Below are 14,118 nucleotides of genomic sequence, written 5' to 3'. Positions count from 1 at the left end.
ATATCGGCAGCATATTAGCGAGGCATTCGTCTTCATGGACGACAATTCGCGCACCCATCGTGCACATCTTGTGAATGACTTACTTCAGGATAACGACATCGCTCGACTAGACTGGCCAGCATGTTCTCCAGACATGAATCCTGGGATTGATCGAAAAGGGCTGTTTATGGACGATGTGACCCACCAACTACTCCGAGGGATCCACGCCGAAACGCCGTTGAGGAGTGGGGCAGCATGGACCAACAGTGCCTTGATGAACTTGGGGATAGTAAGCCACGACGAATACAGGCATGCATCAATGCAAGACGACGTGCTACAGGGTATTAGAGGTACCGGTGCATACATCAGTGTGGACCAACACCTCGGAAGGTCTCGCTGTAAGGTGGTACAACATGCAATGTGTAGTTTTCATGAGCAATAAAAAGGGCGGAAATGATGTTTATGTTGATTCTATTCCAATTTTCTGTACAGGTTCCGGAACTCTCGGAACAGAGGTGATGCAAAACTTTTGATATGTGTAGCTATATCATCGTGTACTACCCTATGGGTTTCCTAGAAGTGGCAAATATTCTGACATACGGGGAATTTAACAGCCAAGACAAAGCTAAATGACGACCATGATTACCCTGCGGGCTTCCTAGAAGTGGGAGATATGGCGTCGTACGTGGAATTTAACAGAGAAGACAGAGCTGATTCGCGACTATGATAGACCGTGACAGCCCGCATGTGTCGCATCTAATTACTGGAGATCGCATCGCTACCAAGAACTGATCCTGGGCGTCGTCATAATGGAATATTGTTTCCTGGTTTCCAGAAAATTGGTCATCAACGATGCGAAATGAAGCACCGACAGCGGACCGCGGAAGAATGTGAATGTTTTCTGTGGTCAGATGAATCACGTATCATTTTATACGGGAATGAAGTTAATTCTTATACCATGGTTGGCTGCGAAAACCCGAGGGGTAGTTTCAGACATCTAGTAGTTAAGGTGTTTCTTCCTTCGTGCACAGTAGCACATTTCCTTCGCGATGCGTGAGAAATGTCTCTTAAGTGAGTATAGGGACTGCAACGGATACATGAAAATCGTAGTGTCGTGTTTGTGATATGTGACGATTATATATGACGTGAATGATATGCTGCGTCTCGATCATCGTAGATCTAAAGAAGCCTTCAGAGAAGACTACGTCAAGGATTTGCGGAATTTTTAGGAGAGAGTTTGAGACTGTAGGGATGTTTGCACGACGCGTTAAAGGTTGAAGAACTGTACTTAGAGTCAATGCGGCTGCATCTAGATGCTGGGCAACCGTATTGTATTTTGCCATTTGCCCACTGTGTCAAGGAGTACGATACTGTAGTGCCTGTATTATTAAGAAAAATGATGTAAATCGGAAGGAACAGGCACTGTACAGTTGCGAATATGAACGACTATCAGCTGCGTAAGAGAAAAACGGCAATGAAAATTTATGCCGGACTGGGAGTCGAACCCAGATTTCACCGCTTTACGCAAGCGGTCGCCTTAACCTCTTTGGTGACTGACGTGCAGTCACGTACTTCCATATGCTGTTGTTCCTGCCTCACAACCTGTACTCGTACAGACATTACCCAATTCCCGTACACCGGGTAACATTTCAGTTGAAAGGAATGCCCGAAGGAACATTGCATTGTTCTTCTTAACAACATAAATACTACATTCCAGTGCAACATTGTATCTATCGGCCGATACTGGACAGTGACTCTCAATTAAAATGCCCTCCCCTGTACGGGAATTATATAATGTGTGTACGAGTACAGGTTGTGATGCAGGAACGATGACATATGAAAGTTTGAGATTGTTCGTGAGTCGTGCATGGATAGAAAAAGTGGTTAAGGCGACCGCTGGCGTAAAGCAGGAAGTCCTATTTCGAGTCCCGGTCCAGCACAAATTTCAATTGTCAGTCCCTTATACGAGGGTCGTTTAAAAACTAAAGCCTCACATTTAAAAAAAAAAGCCATTAATATACGTAGACAAACATCCTTGTTGGTGCTTCACATTTGATGACTGTTCTGTGCGCCAGTGAAGTTTCGAACCGTTCTGGCAGATGGAAGATCCGTAGGACTGCGTCAAAATGGCGTCTACATACGACTCACGTTACAAGCAGAATGCTGTTATTGTATTCTTGTGTGCAGAAAAAGAAACCGTGGTGAACATCAATAAACGTTTTTGTGCAGTGTATGGCGATGCTGCAGTTGACAGGAGTGCAGCTGGGCGACGGGTAAGGAAAGTTACAGGCCCAGTAAATGCAGAAACAGAGCTCTGTGATCTGCCACGCCCGGGACGTCCTGCCACAGCTACTGGACATCATTGCCTCATCCACCCTACAGTCCAGACCTGGCACCCTCGGACTTCCATCTCCTTGGGCCGCTTAAGAGATTCTCTACGGGGAACACACTTTGAAGATGACGAGTGTGTCAGTCATGCAGTGAAAACATGGCTACGCCTGCAGGACGAGAGCTTTTACCGGCAGGGAATACATGCTCTTCCTCAGCGTTAGCGTACGGCCATAGAACGTGATGGAGACTACGTAGAAAAATAGGACATGGACAAGACAGGTTGATGTATATTGTCACCAAATACTGACTCTTAACAATAAATATGTTCTGCGAAAAAGATGTGGGACATTACATATTGAACGGCCCTCGTACAGCTTGTGGTAGTCTGCATTCACGACTACAAATAATACATTTCACGTATCTTAAAGAGTAGCGTGACATATCTAATCCTACTTTTGAAGATGACGATTCTTGCATTCGTTGTCCAAAAACTGTGACTTCAAAATGGCTCTGAGCACTATGGGACTTAACATCTGTGGTCATCAGTCCCCTAGAACTTAGAACTACTTAAACCTAACTAACCTAAGGACATCACACACATCCATGCCCGAGGCAGGATTCGAACCTGCGACCGTAGCGGTCACGCGGGTCTAGACTGAAGTGCCTAGAACCGCACGGCCACAGCGGCCGGCACTGTGACTTCCTAGCATGAGAAACACTGAAGGGTAATCCCGCCTTTGGACTATCCACCATGTCAGAGACGTCACTGACATGGTACTCGTGTAATCTCGAACGGCAACGTGAGATTTTGTGGCAAGAGTGACTGGTCATTGACGTATCTTACAATCAGAATGTCGTTCAGTCCCAGGAACAGTGAATCGTAGCTCCTACCATGACACGTGTGAGTTATACACACTGTTAGAGTGAAGTTAGTTAGTATTTTCATCAGGTAAGTTTATTCCTCTCTTCGTAAAATTTTCTGTCAGCATTTTGTCATTTTACTGGACCTCAATTGAACCAAGTCATTCACGTACCCAAAGACTGTACATGTTCATATCGTCCTTCAGGTTACCAACAACGTGAAAGTTACAGGAAAATACCTGTAACGTACGAGAAACGTTGAATTCGAGCCCTCTGAAACGTTGAAGAACTGTATTATCCTTCTCGTATTGGTGGGCAACACATTCAGAAACCATTGTTAGATATACCGTACTTAATAGATATACATCTGAGTGTTAATTCTAGAAGCCAAATATGTCGCCGAGTGACTTTCGCATTTGTGACGGGCTAAAGAAAGATATTTGTTTTTTGAACCGGCTGAAAATAATTGAATCGGCCTAAGACGGAGGTTCTGTCTTGCTCTTAAAAAATTTTCCGAGAAGGTGACTGCGCTCTTTGCCTCACAATGGGGAACAGTCTCTAAGTGTATTTTACCTCAATTATGACTTTGTGAGTAGCAGGATTAATGTCATAGCTTACATTTAACCTGGCTTTCTTCTCTCTGTTTTCTGCCACCAGCACTTACATTTGTATTTCTGACGCGATACAGAAGAAACGAGGCGGCTCACAGTAATAAGGAATTATTTGTCGTGAGGTATTAGAACTCGACTATGCGTCGTCCTTGGACTGTGTCCGTACGCTGTGACACGTTTCATGAAAATCGATAACCTTAGTGACAGTGGCCGAACAGACAACTACAGACGTTTTCTTGTGCTCCGTCGGCAAATATCGTGCGTGAGGTTTGTCACGTGATTGATACAATTCGTATACTTACCAAACGTGTTCAACTGGTGGTGGCAACCTTAAAATTATGACCATTTGAAGCCAAACATCCCACTGTTCAAAACATATCAGCATTTTTTCAAACGATGGAAAATAATATCTTATGGGAAAATGAGTAACCACAAAATCAAATCTTCTGTATCTACCGTGAATGCTTCTGCCCTATCAAGAAGTAAGCTGTACGGAAAATAATAGGAAACCCTTCGTGCTCAGTTGTCTTATGCTAGGACAATCGTACTGTGTATTGCAGTAATGTTAACATAAAGGGACTTAAATAACTAATACTTCGTATCGAGCGTGTCGTCGTCCCTTCGTATTTTGCAGCTCACAGACACCTACATCAAGCAGCAGTCTTGCGGTACAAAGCGCTCAGAACTTTCTCGTTATTTGGGGTCATAGTCAGAAGAGCAAAAACGGAGGGAATGGAAGGATTTATTTGCAAACGTATAACAAGTGTTATTTACATAAACTGAGATATAGTTGTGGACTGAATCCAATGAAAATAGCATAGAAGGGTGCATGTACGGTAGATGTCATTATTGTGTTACCTTCGTTCAAGAGCAATGAGTGACAGTAAATTTGGAGTGGGGGATGTGCAGTGTTAGACTCGGATTTACTGAAAGACTTCTAAGGAAGCTAGTTCACCCACTTAGGAGGTTGATTACGAAACCCCCTTTCAGTTAGTTCTTGAGTATTGTTCGTTGGTTTAGGATACTTACCAAACTGAATGAGCAGAATAGATAATAAAACTTTTTAAACAGCACGAAGTCATCCCAGATATGGTCAACGAAATCTAAAGGAAGACGCTGTACTTCTTCCTGCTCTCATAATTTCGAGATTCTAATTTCGAACGTTATTTCCACGAAATTATACCTGGTGTTGTGACCAGAAGAGGAAGATTACAGAAACAATAACGTGTTTGCAGTGGTGTGGGGGAAGTCAAGACGAAGAATTTGATACAGGACACTTTTACTTTATCAAGTACGGAAAAAACTTAAATTCGGCCTACAAAGGTCGATTAAGCTACAGCGCATGCGTGCCGCCCAAAATTTTAAATATACTCTCGCCCTATTAATGCCACCGGATTAGTCGGACTTAACCGTTTGAAGCTCGTTTATTTTTCTCTTGTGCATTAAACTTACGTTGTTCTTGCACTTACAGATTATATAAATTTGAGGTATAATTTACACAAACGTCAATTTTACAATTTGCAAGTGCAAGAACAACGCTCGTTTAACCTGAACGATTTTAGCGAGGAAAAGAAGTGAGCTGCAAGCAGTTATGAACGATTAAACCGGTGACATACGAGGACGAGAGGGTATTCAAAATATTGCGCAGTAGACATGTGCTGCAGTTTAGGTTTCTTTTGTGGGCAGATTTGAGGTTTTCTCCGGCTTGATAGACCACAAGTGTCCTGTATGAAATTGTTCGTCTTGACGTCCCCTACACTACTGTGGTACGTTGTATACAGGGTGTCCGAAAAAATACCAACAAACCTTAGGGACAGATTCCTTACTCAGAAACAAGTAAAAAAGTCTAGTAAGCATGGGCTCTAAAATGCATACGTTAAGAGCTATGAGCACTTGTTCATCTTCGCTAGTGTGAAACACGTCTTTTCTACTGACCAAGAGCCCAGAACTCTTAAGGTTTGCATTTTAGAGGCCATTTATACAGGCATTTCTTTCTTGTTTTGGTCTGTACTACCTCCTTCCAAAATATTGAAAGCAAAGAGCTGGCAGTAGATGTTTCATAGCATCGAAGACGAATAAGTGCTCATATTTTTTAAGGTATGCGCTTTAGAGACCTTGTTTATTAGCCTCTTTTTCTTGTTTTGGTGTAAGGAACCTGTCTCTAAAGTTTGTCGATGTTTTTTGGAACAACATGTATATATGTGAGGGGTGTCTGTTCTGTCGGACATGTACGACAGAACAGACGTCACTCGTGATGACGTGGCTGGTACATAGATGCAAACATGAACTGCAGGAAGGGGGAAGAAATGGACAGGATGGGTGGAATATCGTTACGGCTAGCCGCACAGGGAATTGTTCCAATGCAACGGCGGAAGTTGAAAATTTGTCCCGGACCGAGACTCGAACCCGGATTTACCGCTTCCCATGAACGGTCCCTGATTTCCAACTTACTGCACGCTGCAATGCAGAGTCTCTCGTTCATTAAACTCACTACTCGCAAATAGTGATTCCCGTAAGAGTTCAGACGATATTTGTACATTTGCTCTGAAACAAACGTCGATGAGCTGTCGGTATTTTTTAAAAAGAGGACAGCTCCACGAGTTTTGTTTCAGGCGAATGCGCAAATATCTCCCGAACTCCTACCGAAATCAGGATTTGCGAGTGGTGAGTTTAATGGACGAGCGGCGCTGCATTGCAGCGTGCTATAAGTTGGAAATTTGAGACGGTTAGGGGCCGTTCATGAGTAGCGGTAAATCTGGATTCGATTCCCGGTCTGGCACAAATTTTCAACTTTCGCCATTGCATTACCACAATGCCCTGTGCGACTACTCGTCACGATTTCCCACCCTCCTTTCCCCTCCCTGTAATTCATGTTTACACGTTGTAAACTGCTATCATTTACACCCGCTATAGAGGAGTACCGATAATCTTCCTTTCTGCTTATCATTCGCGAATGGAACAGGAAAGGGGGAAAGTGATTCTGATGTTTCATATACAATCAGCCACACATAGTACGGTGGCTTGTGGGATACAGATTCATGTTACCAAATGAATTCTAGATATGGTTCTTACAGCGTCTTCTACTGAGAAACACCAAGTGTTTTCTGTTTTTTTTTTTTCCTTTTTTCTTCGCAGACATTCTCCAGTACTTATCTGTGCGGATCTCTCTTTATTTCTGCAAATTCCAAGGCTCACAGAAAAATGCTTTTAGATGTGGGAACATCTTTGGGTACCAAAAATAGGTAAAAGCGTATTGTATTTTAAAGGAGGTGGTTCCACAACATATATATTTATTTTGAAAACATGGATAAACACGGAACAAGAATCCCAAAATTCAACAATAGGATTACGAAGCATACGCTACAGCAGGTTCAGTACTGTTTCAGAGCATACATTTATTTACAAGCGTGTTTAGGGACCAGGTGGGAATTTCTAATGTCTTGTTGGTCAGCGAAGATAGACTGAGTGTTATTTACGTATTACTGTAGAAATGGGTGAATTAAAGTTAGATACCTGGGAATATAATTACAGTCAGCATTACTTAAGTACATACTGTCAACAAAAATAATGAACTTACCATAAACTGTTCGTCTGCTAGAATTAAAATGAACACATACGATAGAAGTAACAAATATAATGTTAAACAAGAAATTTAAAAGGTATATAATTGTCAGCATGTCTCTTTTTTGTTTTACAGAAATTCTGTTTAAGGCCTGATGACTCATAAATATTTCGTATGTAATGAAACGTTACAATGAACATGATATACAACATATGAAATTTGGGAATGTAAAACTCCAACCGTATTTAAAACATCAATGTTCATCTTCTGCGCTCTTCTTAGCTGTCATTGTTCATGATTACTTGGCTATGTGAAAACAGATCATAGTAACATATGATTAAGTTAATATAGGATATTGCATCTATCCTCTGGTTTTTTTCTGTTACATATAATTTTTGTTGTGAACTACTTTATCTCAATGTAAAAACAGTCTTACTTTGTATCGCCCTTCTGGTTAAAGTTCCCATGCTTGCAGTGCTCTAGCAAATACACTTACTGCGAACATGTTGTGTCGTGTTTTCAAAACAAAAATGTAGGAAATCGAAAAACTTGAAACACTTTTGAATCGACTGACAAATTATGTCAAGAATTTAAATTTCTTTTTTTTTAATTTATCTTAGTTGCATTTCTGTTTGTTGGAAGACTAACGTCATCCACATAGTTTTGATTTATATTTTTTCATTTAATTTAAACTAACTTGATCTGCATTATACGAAAACTTTTTAAATTCTCTTACTGATCATAGCTGTATCCTTGGAGTAAGAAATTATCTCTAGACAGAAAGATTCTCGCAACGTGACTGTAAACTTATGGACTGGCTTTTATTATCTAACTATTTTTGTTTATGGAATATTCATTGAAATATACTTGATATTTTCTTATGTGCCAAAGGAAAATTGCGGAAAATTTGCGCTGTACTTAACCAGCGTACCATAAATGCTCCGTCCAAGACTGGTGATTCATTTCTATGGAATGTGTACATAACATGACAATACACGACAATATGACAACAAAGAAAAACAAATAATTCAATATAAATTACGGTTCCTGTCGATATCTTACCTTACTCATCAGTTTCACGTTGCAGAGCTGAAATTTACACAAATTTAGTAATGTCATAACGCTTGTTTTTTATGCACATTATAGCATTACCATGTCTCCGAAAAAATAATATACAATGACCTATGTTATTCATTCACGTTTTAACAGATTACAGATGAGATCAGCGATTCAAATGTATGAAAAGTGAGATCTGTCGCAGATGTAAATTAACATTTCTCAGTGACCTGCGAATGTTGCGTTTCACACCCTGTGGCTACATCAACAATCCCCTAAAGTATATCAGAAAACTTGAAGGAATATTTCACAAGCTAAATTTTATCATTTGCCTTTTATTTACAACAGAGAAAACATTGGCGATTGAAATCTGTGAATAATTTTGAAAGTTTTAAGCGCGTATTTCATTCCCAGATAAACGAAATTACTTTCAGCACGGGAGGCAAAGTTCGCGATCATACAGTTAGTATAAAAATGAAAAATATAGTGTATATACAGCGAATTTTGAAGTGAGAAGTACTAAATTTAACAGAAATGACACTTTTACGCGCGATTCTGTCGTCTGTTGCGGCAAATGAGAAACAATATGCAAGCTGATAACCCCTCTTTGAATTTTCTCGTCTATTTTTTGTGGAATAGGACTCATATTTGAATCAGTAGTATTCGTTTTCAAAGACAACACAGAGAGAAGTCTGACTTTTAAATTTGAGTTTAGGCCGAACTGTCATGTTACCAAGAAATAAACAATCGAAATTACGTCAGACTACAAGAGGGTAAAGGAAATAGAGAGCGAATCTCTACATATTGGTCTCTGTACAGTAAAATTAAACAGTATGCAACAGACTTTTGCACAGCAAAGGCAGCGTGCAGAAAGCAGGCGTTTGCTTGGCGCGTGGCGCGAGCCGCAGCGCGTCCTACCTGCAGGCAGAGGCGGCGATGTGCGAGCAGGGAGGCGGCGGCTGCGCGACTGCGAGCCGGCGCTGGCGTCGCTCTACTTGTAGGTGCCGGCGCCGGCGGTGGTGGGGGTAGCGGCGTCGGAGGGGCGGCACACGCCTGCGCCCTGGCTCTGCTCCCGCCTTATTGCTCCCGTCCCCTCCCCACCTAGCTTCCGCCTTCGCTTTACAAACTTCGTATTAAATTACCTTTACCTGCATCTACTCCCAAATTCTGCGAATCACTACGAAGAGCGTACTTTTTATGGCGCCATCTATCAAAATTCGCTCGCTTTCCTTCTGTGAGCTGTTACTAATCTGATTTGGTCATCGCGATATCTGTGGTATCGATTTATTAGGGGCTGCGAAATACTCTTAGGTTCCACCCTAAAGAAACTTATTGTTGAATTTCTGGGCAGATATCGACGTCTTTCTTCGAATGTCTGCCAGTGAAGATTTTCAGCATTTCTCTTACACTCTCCCGCCAGATAAACAATATAGCGATCATTCGCGCAACCACTCTTTATATAGGCTCGATTTATCCCTCCGACCTGATATCGATTCCATATACTTGAACAATATTGCTGCACCCACATGTGTAATCCGACAGCCTCCGTATGATGTACAGTGAAGAGCACTTACTGTACCTCGGTCATTTCCCATCCCTCCGCTCATTTCGCTGTTAGTACACGGAAACCATAACTCTGTATGAGTCCAAATTTGCTAATGTGTGAACACGCTCTGATAGCCGACAGCAGTGTGTGTTAAGGCGCCCGTTTCCATCAAGGGGTGGTGTGCCCGTCCCCCTTCGAGTACGGCCGACGCATTAACGACGGCGGCCTGTGTGCCATCCAGCCTGGACGTAGCTTTTAGGCGGTTTCCCCAATCCCACTAGCTAAACAGTGGGCTGTTTACCACGCCACGCATCAGAATCACGTTACGCAAACATTTAAAATATTTCTCAGACTTGCGCATATAAATTACTGTCGACGCAGAAAGATGGGTTACACCCATTCCGTCCTGGTGGCCTGATGAGCTTCGATGTTTCGTGTCCTTAAACTTTTAAGCAGCAGCATCTAATTTTTGTGTCATGATCATTATGGGAGTCCGCACGTCGTCGTCTTGCGGAAGCGTTCTCGCTTCCCACGCACGGGGTCACTGGTTCGATTGCCGTCCGAAGTGGCCGAGCGGTTCTAGGCGCAACAGTCTGGAGCCGCGCGACCGCTACGGTCGCAGGTTCGAATCCTGTCTCGGGCATGGGTGTGTGTGATGTCCTTAGGTTAGTTAGGTTCAAGTAGTTCTAAGTTCTAAGGGACTGATGACCTCAGCAGTTAAGTCCCATAGTGCTCAGAGCCATTTGAACCATTTTTTGGTTCGATTCCCGGTGGGGTTAGGGATTTCCCTGCCTCGAGATGACTGGATGTTGTTGTGTCGTCTTCATCATCATCATCATTCATCACTATTACGGTCAGAGGAAGGCAGTGGCAAAACACCTCCTCTAGGACCTTGCCTAGTCGGCGATGCGGGTCTCCCGCATCAACCCCTATGCTCCTCGGAGTATGGGACCTCATCACCACCATTATGGGAGATGGATGTTGTAGGAAGTAATACACTGAGGTGACAGAAGTCATGGAATAGCCATATTCACATACACAGATGGCGGTAGTGTTGCTAACACCAGGTATAAAAGGGCAATGTATTGGCAGATAGTCAGTTGATTCATGCGAAAAGGTTTCCAGCGTAATTATGGCCACACGACGGGAATTAACAGACTCTGAATGAGGAATGGTAGTTGAAGCTACACGCATAGGATTTTTCATTTCGGAAATCGTTAGGGGATTCAATATTCCGAGATCCACAACGTCAAGAGTATAGCGAGAATACCGAATGTCAGGCATTATCTCTCACCACGGAGAACGTAGTGGCTGGCGGCCTTCTCTTAATGACCGAGAGCAGCGGCTTTTGTGTAGAGTCGCCAACGTTAACAGACAAACAACACTGCGTGTAGTAACGGTAGATATCTATGTGGGACGAATAGTGAACGTATCCGTTGGCGTTAATGGGCTATGGCAGCAGATGACCAGCGTGAGTGCCTTTGTTAATTGCACGACATCGCCTTCAGCGCCTCTCCTGGGCTCGTGACAATATCGGCTAGACCTCAGACGACTGGAAAACATCGGCTGGTCGGATGAATCTCGATTTCATTGTATAAGAGGTGATGGTGGAGTTCGTGTATGGCGCAGACCTCACGAAGCCATCGACCCAAGTTGTCAACAAGGCACTGTGCAAGCTGGTGGCGGCTCTATAATGGTGTGGGCTGTGTTTATGTTCATGGACTTCATGTTCCCAAACAACGAAGAAATTTTTATGACTGACAATGCGCCATGACATCGGTTCACAATTGGTTGCCATTGATTTGAAGAACACTCTGGACAATTGGCGAATGAAATGAACATCCAGATAGCCCGACATGAATCCCATGAAACATACATGGGACATAATAGAGAGGTCAGTTCGTTCACAGAATAGTGCACTGGCAACAGTTTCGCAATTATGGCTGTCTCTATAGAAGTAGCATTGCTCAATATTTCTATAGGGGACTTCCAAAGGCTTGTTGAGCCCATGACGCTTCGAGATGCTGCACTAAGCAGGGCAAAAGGAGGTCAGCCACGATATTAGGAGGCATCTCATAACTTTTGTCACCTCAGTGTACGTTTCTGAATTTGTTCTGCAACGTGGGCTCCAGGAATTCTGAGCAGGGTTCTCCGTGAGGCGCAACACCTCCAGTGAAGTTTATTGAATATAGCCGTGCCACTCTCACCCTTGATATACAAACCCGAGACGAATCTTGAAACTTCTCTTTGAACCGTTTCAATGCTTTCTGTTAATCCAACTTCGTAAGGGCCGCAGACCGACCAACAATATTGAAATGCTTTGTAGGAGCTTTCATTCCTAGAAAAACAGCAGTTCTCGTAGTATCTTATCAACAAATCGAAGCCTGATAATTGAGATGAGCTGAGCATATGTGAACGTTCCACTTAGTATCTCTACGCTCTGTTGCTTACAGGTATTTGTGTGATAGCGTTGACTTTATTTGTCCATCATTATCCGAGTAGTTAAAGCCTATTACATTTTTATTCTTTCCTGCAGTGTATAACTTTGTACTTATCTACCCTGAGAAGTAATTGCTAGTTTTTACAGCGGGAATTGAGTGGATAGTGCTACTGAGTTTATAGCCCTAAACATTTCCATAGATAGAGATGCAAAAATTCTCAAATTTCAGCTAATCATATCCACTAAATCACTATTTTAGAGCCAGCCGGAGTGGCCGAGCGGTTCTAGGCGCTACAGTCCGAAAGCACGCGACCGCTACGGTCACAGGTTCGAATCCTGCCTCGGGCATGGATGTGTGTGAGGTCCTTAGGTTAGTTAGGTTTAAGTAGTTCTAAGTTCTAGGGGACTGATGACCTCATCAGTTAAGCCCGATAGTCCTCAGAGCCATTTGAACCAGTTGAACTATTATAAACATGAACAGCGATGAACTACTACGCTTCTCTAGAATATAGGAGATAGGACTTCTGTGTCTGTGGACATTTTGTGTTCTCCCTGATAAAAAATTATCAATTCGATCGGAAATGTGATTAGATAGAACATACGAGTACATTTCCCTAATCAGATCAAAGTAGTTTTGCACCGACAGCTTTACGAATATTTATAATTACTGAACTCATGTGGTTACCCGTATACTTGGCCTCAAGATGTTATGAGTAAAGTTCGAAAGTCGAGTTTCACAAAATCGATACTTTCAGAATTCATAGTGTTTTTAACGTAGGATGTAGTTTTGTTCCATTTAAATCATAATGTTTGAGCTCACACTATGTTACACAGTAATACTACAAACAGACATCGAACAACGTCAAATATATCCCACGTATCTCGCAGCACGCACAGTTAATACATCGCAGTTTAGGTTTCATAGGGTTTCCACCACTTCGGCGAAGCCCTGGAACGATCTTTGATAAGACAATGACCTGTTCCTTTATTTGTCCTTCTCCAATTGATTTAGTCCTTATTCTCTTACGGCACTGCAGTGGTCACGGCATCATACAACTACATCTACGAACAACGCCAGCAAACCACCGTACGGTGCATGGCGGAGGGTACCACGCACCACTGCTAGATGTTTCTTTTCCTTTTCCCCCCGAAATTGAGAGAGGGGAAAACGACTGTCTATAAGGCCCCTTACGAGCCCTAATTTCTCTCATATTACCTTCGTGGTCCTTGCGGGAAATGGACGTTGGTGGCAGTGGAATCAGTCTGCAGCCGGCCTTAGAATCGGGTTCTTTAAATTTTGCGCAATAGTGTCTCGCGAAAAGAGCGTCGGTAGGGATTTCCATTTCAGTTCACAAAGCATTTCCGTAATATTTGCGTGCTGAAAATGTAGCAGGTCGCCTCTGAATTCCTTTAAACCGCACTGTTCGGAATCCCAAACACTCGAGCAGTACTCAAGAATGGGTCGCACTAGCATTCTATACGCCGTCTCCTTTACGAATGAGCTGCACTTTCCCAAAATACTCAAAATCATCCCAATATAAAGAAGTCGAGCATTCACCTTTCCTATACCAACCTGACGTGCTCTTTCCATTTCATATTCCTTTCCAGCGTTACGCCTAGATATTTAATCGATGTGACTCTGTCAAGAAGCACATTACTAATGCTGTAGTCGAATGTTACTCAATTGTTTTTCTTACTCGTTCAAAGTAACTAATATTTTTCAAGTAACTAA

At 42.6% G+C, this 14,118-nt stretch overlaps 1 protein-coding gene across 1 annotated transcript in view; it reads right to left on the bottom strand.

Moving 5' to 3' along the window:
• LOC124722283 (serine/threonine-protein kinase NIM1) overlaps positions 1-9,358 on the bottom strand; it is a 498,280-nt gene extending 488,922 nt beyond the window's left edge. The window contains exon 1 of the mRNA XM_047247469.1: positions 9,319-9,358. The gene's annotated coding sequence lies outside the window, so the exon portion shown is untranslated. The remainder of the gene's footprint in view (positions 1-9,318) is intronic.
• Positions 9,359-14,118: the final 4,760 nt, after the last annotated feature.

The sequence above is a fragment of the Schistocerca piceifrons genome, chromosome X (genome assembly GCF_021461385.2).
Source record: "Schistocerca piceifrons isolate TAMUIC-IGC-003096 chromosome X, iqSchPice1.1, whole genome shotgun sequence".
Lineage (NCBI taxonomy): Eukaryota > Metazoa > Arthropoda > Insecta > Orthoptera > Acrididae > Schistocerca > Schistocerca piceifrons.
The sequence above is the reverse complement of the archived record's forward strand: the minus strand, read 5'-3'. Positions and strand labels throughout refer to the sequence as shown.